We start from the raw sequence: 7,508 nt of genomic DNA, 5'->3' as shown, positions 1-7,508 counted from the left end.
CGCTGCGCGGGAGCCCGGGCGCCCGAAGCTGGGGGCGCGGCCGCGCTCGCCTAGACGGGCTGGGAGCGGGCAGGCCCTGCCCTGAAGGGGCGAAGCGGCGGGGAGCGCGGGAGGTGGAGCCGGCCCCGGCGGCCGCCCGGCGTCTCTCCCAGCGCCCCCTCCCCGGGCTCAGACCGAGGCGAACCCAGGCCCCTGCCCATGCGGGGCGCCCCCGGCTCCGTAGAGTCCCCGGGGCAGGGAGCAGCTCCAGGCAGCAGCGCCGGAGGGAGAGGAAGACGGGACTGTGCTCAGCTCCCGCGGCCCGGACCTTCCCCGTCGCGTTTGGAGGCGGGGGCCGCCCCGAAGTCTGCGCTTGTCATCGCCGCTTGGACTAGGGCAGCGCCTGCTGGGACCCCGACTCGGAACCCCCTGCGCCTCGTAGGTGGCAGCGCCGCGGCGCCACCCACCTCCTCCGCGGTCTCCCTCTGCCTGGTGGCAGTCACGGCCAAGGTAGGAGCCCCGGGGGTGCGAGAGAGCCGCCGCGGGGGCGCCCTGGTGAGCGGTGTCGGTCAACTTCTCCGAACCTGTGGCTGGTACCCCCTGTACTCGGAATGCTGGCGAAGAGGGAGGGAGTGAGGGCACAGCTTCTGCCGCCTGGGCCCGGAGCCCTGGAGAGGCTGCAGGTAGAAGTCGCCGCGTTTCTGATGGCCCCCAGGACCCGTCCCAGGGCCTGCCCTGCTTCTTAGGCTCACGGGCTGCCGAGAGCGAGGAGGAGTTTCCCGTTAACACCAGGAGGCGATGTCGACCTCCCTCCCCCGCAGCTTGCTGGCTGTGAGCACGTGTGCTTTGGGGGAACCTTCTGTGTTTAGAGCTGTCCTTTGGGCAGTCCCCACCTGCCTTTCCTGGCGTGATGCTGTGAAGAACTTTTCTTTGCTCCTTGTTGCAGAGTCGAGGCCGATTTGGGGTGAGAGCCACAGCTTGCGAGTCTCTCTATTGGACAGAGCAGTTGGGTGGCAGCGATAGCAGTAGAGAGGAAACCCAACCAGTGCCAGTCCTACTGGACAAAGCTGCTTGTGATGAGTGGTCACTGGGTAGCGATCCAGACAGTCTTGTGAAAGTGATTGTTTCTGAAGGGTGGAGTGACTGACTCCAAAGTTTGTGCATCCTTAAGTTATTTTGCTCAATGCCTTATTACTGTGTTTAAAATTTTACTCATAAGGAACCTCAGTCCTGCAAGCCTACCCTTGCCCGTTTGAAATTTATTAAAACGGTGAGCTTTCCCTGGAACGATCTGATTTTAAATGGGTCACTTAGGAGGGAACAGATTGTCTCTCCTGCACTGAACCATCCCCCCGGGTGACCCTGTTTAATGGGGATGGATTTTTTCGTCCCTGAGCTGATGTACCTCGTTTGAGCAGGTTTTTGCTGAATTCTGAATCTGTGAATTTTGTCACTCAGTCCATTAAAATGATCTCCCAAGGGAGCAAAATAGCAACTTACACTTCGCGTGAATGTCACAGGAAGTTTTACAGGGTCTTATGTAAGTGCCGCAAGAGAGGGCTCAGGCTTCTGCTTCCTTCATGGGCTGGGGGTGGGGATGGGGAAGGGGTGGCAGGTGGACGTTCCCGTTCCCTAAATGCAGGTGCCATCCCTCTCTGGCACTGGTGGAAATCCAAAGTGCTTATTCACTCCCTGCCAGTATGCAGTCACTTCAGGTTAATTTTCCTCCTCGCCTCTCCTGCCTTACCACCTCAGGAGTCAGCTTTGGTAGACTTAAGATAAGGGAAGGTTCTAAATTAGGAAAGGAACACGTGGAGGTTTCTCTTCTCATGTCTCACAAAAGGGTGACATGAATGAATTACTCACGGGCATGGTGGGTCCTCACTGGGGATTAAAAAAAAAAAAAAACTGGCTTGAAGGTTTCACACATCTCTTAGTGTACCTTTATTTTTCAGGAGTACACTTTAGTGAAAATTGCTTGAGGGAACACACATTTATCGAGCCTGGCCCTGTTAATTCCAAACTGGGAAGAGAACTACTTGGAACAGAGAGGCAAAATCGTTAAGATTTAGATCTTAGTGGGTTTTTGAGAATGGCTGGGAAAGGAAACCAGTCTCCCCAGTGGTATAGAGAGGTTTTTAAAGAAAAGATGGTATCGCTCTGGAGTGGGTGGAAGTTGCTAACAGGTATAGGCCCTCTGGTGTCACTGGATGAAGTGTGCTAGGTTGGGGGTTAACTTTTCTGGCGTGGGATAATGCAGATTCCTTTGCCTTTTAAAACATAACTAGAAGGGCCTTGGGAATGAAATGAAAGGTTTTTCCATCTCATCATAGGTCCCAGGAGTGCTTCCACCTCTTGGGAAGGAGGTGAAGGTTTCCTGTGGTTCTGGGTTCCTGAGCTGTGCTTGAAAGCTGATGCAGGAGTGTCTCCATCCTTCAGCCACCTACAGTGGCAGGACACTAGGGGGGACTAGTTTTCTATTCCACCACTGATGAACCTATGTCACAAAAGGCTGTGGTTTGTCTTGAAGGCTCAGGAACCTAACTTTTTGCTACCCAATGCATGCTTGCACTAATGAGGGGATTCCGAATGCTTAAGCGATGGGCCTGCTTACATCTAAAGTGTCATTTGGGCAGCTCAGAACACGTTAACTGCAGAGTATTATGTGAGACTGAGCAGACTCAGTGATAATCTCTAAGTAAGTGAGGGCTATAAATTTTGGGGAGACAGAACCTCCTGCAAACTCCATCCTTTGGGTATTAGACCGTGCTAACTCTAAGTTCCCGGGGGTTTGTAATCAAAACTCCCTCCTTTGGTTTTTGGGCTGCACATCTGCCATCTTCATAAAATCATGCTGCCTCCATTCTAGATGGAGTCTAGAACTGACTCCATTAAACTTAAAATTCCTCACTGTTGTCCCCTTAAAAGCACATACCTTGTATGTATACAGATGTAACGTAACATTTGGCAGTGTGCTTGCACTTTCATCTCAGATGCTCTCTCTGCACTTTCAACGGTATTAAATCATTAGTGTCCAGGTGTCTTCCAGCAGAAATTAAAGATAATTCTATATCCGCCGAAGAACAAAGCCGCATGGCCCAGGCTTACCCACTGTGGCCAAGTCTTATCAAAGCTGACTCCAGAGGTGGGCAGACAGGAAAGGTTGGAGAAAGAGTCTAAGAAGAGACTATCCAACTCAGAATACTGGCACGAAGAGAGGCAGATGTCGCCAAGATTTAGGACTTCCTGGATTCTTTTATATATATATATATATGTGTGTGTGTGTATATATATATATATCTTTTTTTTTTTTTGCGGAACGCGGGCCTCTCACCGCCGCGGACTCTCCCGTTGCGGAGCACAGGCTCCGGACATGCAGGCTCAGCGGCCATGGCTCATGGGGGCCCAGCCGCACCGCGGCATGTGGGATCCTCCCGGAACGGGGCACGAACCCGTGCCCCCTGCATCGGCAGGCGGACTCTAAACCGCTGCGCCACCAGGGAAGCCCAAGACTTCCTGGATTCTTAAAGACCCAGTGCAGCATATAGAGTTAGACTCAGAGTTTGGATCTGTGAACCTGCACGAGTTATTACATTTCCTAGACCTCTGGAGTCTGGTAGGCTGCATCTGTGATCCTTTACTCATATGTATAGTGCATATTTAGGTAGTCTGAGGAGACCTTTTGTTGTGGCATAGGGAAGTGGTCAGCATAAAGCTTTATTTCAGCTATCGAAGGCTTTGTAGGTTGATTCTCATAGGTGCAGTATAGCCAAGGAGTTAGAGATTGGAACAGGAGAACACTTAAATTTTCCATTGAGCATCAGCTAGTGAAAACTGGTCATGGGGAATTTATATATATACTGTGATCTTAAGGCATGAATGAAGTCTTACGAATTTCAAGGAAGCCACATGGCAGAGGTGGAGGAAGAAAGTGACGCAGGATCCTGGCCTTCCTTAGGGTCCATGAATAAGGTGAAGGTGTCTTTGCAGCCAGAGATTCTCAGAGAGTGGGGAGCACATGGGGCCAGGGCTGTAAGACCCAGGGGACTGAGAACTCCAGGCACCCTGCCATTGACACCCCTTGGCAATACAGCCACCTCACGGGATCTGCTAGTGTTGATGAGGCTTTGCGGTTCTGCTCCAGAGCATTTGACATTGAGAGGTACTCAGGTCCTCTGTTCCTCCCTGACCACATTGACATTCGGAGAGACTTTTCTCCTTTTAACTTAGCAAGTAACAGCTGAATGTCTGTTATGTGACAGATGCCATGTTCTGTGTAGAGGTTGCAGAGGGTCCACAATTAGTTTATAGTCTTTTGGGGGCAGGCAGATGTTGAACCATTGCTGTGAGCTGCTCACGTACAGGTTTGTTCAAAGTAAAACCTTGAGTTTGCCAGGATAGTAGAACAGGAGGGAATCCCATGCAGAAAGAACAGCATGGAAACCTTAAAATATGTAGTGTGAATGGAGAGCAGTCAGTAGTGTGGCTGTAAGAGGGGCTGTTCTGGAAGAGGAAAGCTTGGTGTTAGCAGGGAAATAATTTAATAGGATTCCTGGTTTCATGCTCTGTGTATTCAAGCCCTGGCAAGAATGGTGGCTGGATAAGGTCCAGGAGTACCAGTTGATTATCCCACATTGTTATTACAAACAGAAAAGGACATTTTCTTTTTTGTCCTTTATCCTTCTACATATAGCATTTTGCCTGTTCTTTAAAAAACTATTAGCAACGCAAATAAAGAAAGGGTCTCTTATCAACCCCAAGTCTGCCCTCTTGTGTATGTGAATTACATCTGGGGCTTTCATTACGTGATTATGCAGCAGTGGGAGAAATGACAGAGTTACTTGACAAGTGATAGAGTGGCAGAGGGACACAAATTTTTCCCTGTGAGAGTGTATTCTATTTTGTCATATTTACTTCTGGGTAAAGTTATGGCTGCAGTTAACATTTGAACAAGGTTCTTGTGTTTGAATCATCTCAGTTCTGTCCTCAACTTTCTTTGCTGTTGGAAAAAGAAGAGTTTTATAGTTTTGAGGATGGGTGTGGGCCTGCCTATGTGTGTGTTTTGTGGAATGAGGAAACTATGAAGTAAGGAAGAGAGGCAACGATGTAATGGCCAGAGGATATTAGAGAGAATGGAAAACTGCAGTTGTTAGAGCGATCCCCAGGGTCAAATATATTTAGTTTTTCTGAAACAGGAGCCAGAAGGACAGTGGAGGTAGAAGAAGCCCCAGTGTGTGTGTATGTATGTATGTGTTTGTTTTGTCTCTGTCATCCTTCCCTGAGTTGAGTTGACTGGTAGGCAGGGTGGTATAAGTAAAATTTGGAGACCTGGGTTCTCATCTTTCATCATCCTATGCTAATTTGCTTTGTGACCTTAGAATACGTCTTGATCTCTCTGGGCTTCAGGTGCTGTCTCCAAAGTTCAGTGCGTTTTTCGTCTTGTAACTAGGAATGTAGAGGCTCAGAGATAGGGCTTGCCTAAGTTAGTGGCAAAGCTCAGACTATTTAGGTTTTCTAGCTTTCCAGCTCTGAAATGGGAAGAGGCCTGACCAGTTCCAAGGTATACTCTGCCTTGAAATATCAGACACTACAAGTATGCAGTGCTGAAGAGAAGAACCACAAAGTCTTTTCTGTGTTGGTTGTAGATTCCGTAGACTTGTAGACTGCATTAGAACTTCTCTGATACCTTAAGCCATTCATAAGCAGCTGGGCTTGCTTGCTAACTTCTTATGTATTATGGGAACCAGTGGGTTTGGGAATGTTACCTACTCTTTGAGAACTGCTTGCGATGATGTGCTTTGTGATAAAAAGCAGTGCTGAAAATTTTAATTGTTTCCAAATTAAGTCAATGAAAGCTGAGTTGAGCCTGTGGGATTCTGCGAAGCCTGGGCTCTAACAGGGAAAGGGGAATCTTCTCATTTTGCCAGGGCGGTTACCTCGTAGGGGGAGCTGGGGGGTGAGTGTTAAGGGAGGGATGTTGGGAAGAAAAACAGATTCAGAAAAGCAATTGTGTAAAAGTACGAGTCAGGAAAATTGCAAACCGACTTAATTTTATGCCACCAAATTTGTGTTGTTAGAGAGAAGCTTCCTCATCATTCTGGCACTGATGCTGTCCTGGGTGGAGAGGGCAGTGCTTATTGGAAAGAGGAGATTTGAAGTTAAGTACAATTATAAATGTAAGGTTTGTGACATTATTATTTCAACCTTGAAGGTAAGCATAGGAATGCCCTGTTTTAGGAGAATTGGGAGAATTTGTTTTTCACTCTTCAACTGTTTATTCCATAATTGAAGCTAAGTGTAAGAATGGCCTATTTTAGGAGAATTTGGCTTATAAATCTTATTTTAAAAGCAAATAATTTAAGAGAAGTAATTGTTTGGGGTACAAAAGGATTTTTATTTTACAAAAAGGATTCATAGCAAGCATCTTTTTAATAGCTAGTCCCTTAATTGTATTTCAGGTTACTTGATTAACGCAATCATGATGGATGCTTTGGGGAGCCTTACCTGTTACAGAAAACCAAGGGTTTTTCAAATATAAACTTTTCCATGTTTTAACATATACCTCACCGGGTTCACCTGCCAAGGAGTCTAATATTGAACTGTGTTGCAGAAAGAAGGACAGTAGTTACATAAACTTTGTAACCACTGACTGACAGACCACATGGTGTTACTACTTTGCTTACTTACTTACTGGGGGCAGATTTCTGGTTTAACCACTGTTCATCCTGGAGATTGCAGTCGTTAAGTACCACCTGCGTGAGTTCCTCAATCACCCTCACATTCTGCCTCTAAGGATATATCAGGAATAGAAGTGGTTTAAAAAGGAAATCAGGTAAGCGTTTCCAGGATTCTGAGTTTTCCTACTTTCAGAGACATGGAATTAATTTTGTTCCGCCTAAGTATATGGTAGAGGCAATATGCATGAGATATTTACAGGAAAAACCCTCGAAATTGTGCTCGCTCACGAAATATCTTGGGCTTTTGGTTTTTTTTGTTCCTTCATCGCTTGTGAAAGTTTCCAAAAAAGAATTGGTTCTAGGAATGAAAGAAAACGTAAGGCGTTTAAGGCTCCAGAGGTAATTTTGGGTAACCTGGAGTGGTAGATAAACACAGACTGGGGCTAGAATGGGAAGTGCAGCCTCACCCATGATTTTAGCCTCTTTCGTCGCATTAGGGGGCTGCCCTTTGGACGTGCAGCAAACGCACATGGAGATGGAGCCCTGGCTACTGGGCGAGGCTTGCTCTTAACAGAGTCCTTTTTTGACGTACCCAGGCCAATTGGGAAGAAAGGGCTTCTGATCTTTCCAGCTCTCCACGGTAGCATTAGAATTTAGGGGAATTTACAGCAGAACACAGGCATGCGGGGATTTCATCCTTCCTCTTTTTTTTTTTTTTAATTTAAAATCAGTAGCGAATCATGTGGACTCTTCAGTGTTATTCTGTGACTAGAGACTGCCTTGATGCATTAAACACATGTTTGTTATTATTTTTTTTTTTTTTTTTTTTTTTTTTTTTGGGGGCGGGGGCCC

This window comes from Neophocaena asiaeorientalis, unplaced genomic scaffold (genome assembly GCF_003031525.2).
Source record: "Neophocaena asiaeorientalis asiaeorientalis breed wild unplaced genomic scaffold, Neophocaena_asiaeorientalis_V1.1 scaffold332, whole genome shotgun sequence".
Classification (NCBI taxonomy): domain Eukaryota; kingdom Metazoa; phylum Chordata; class Mammalia; order Artiodactyla; family Phocoenidae; genus Neophocaena; species Neophocaena asiaeorientalis.
This window is presented reverse-complemented; position numbering follows the sequence as displayed.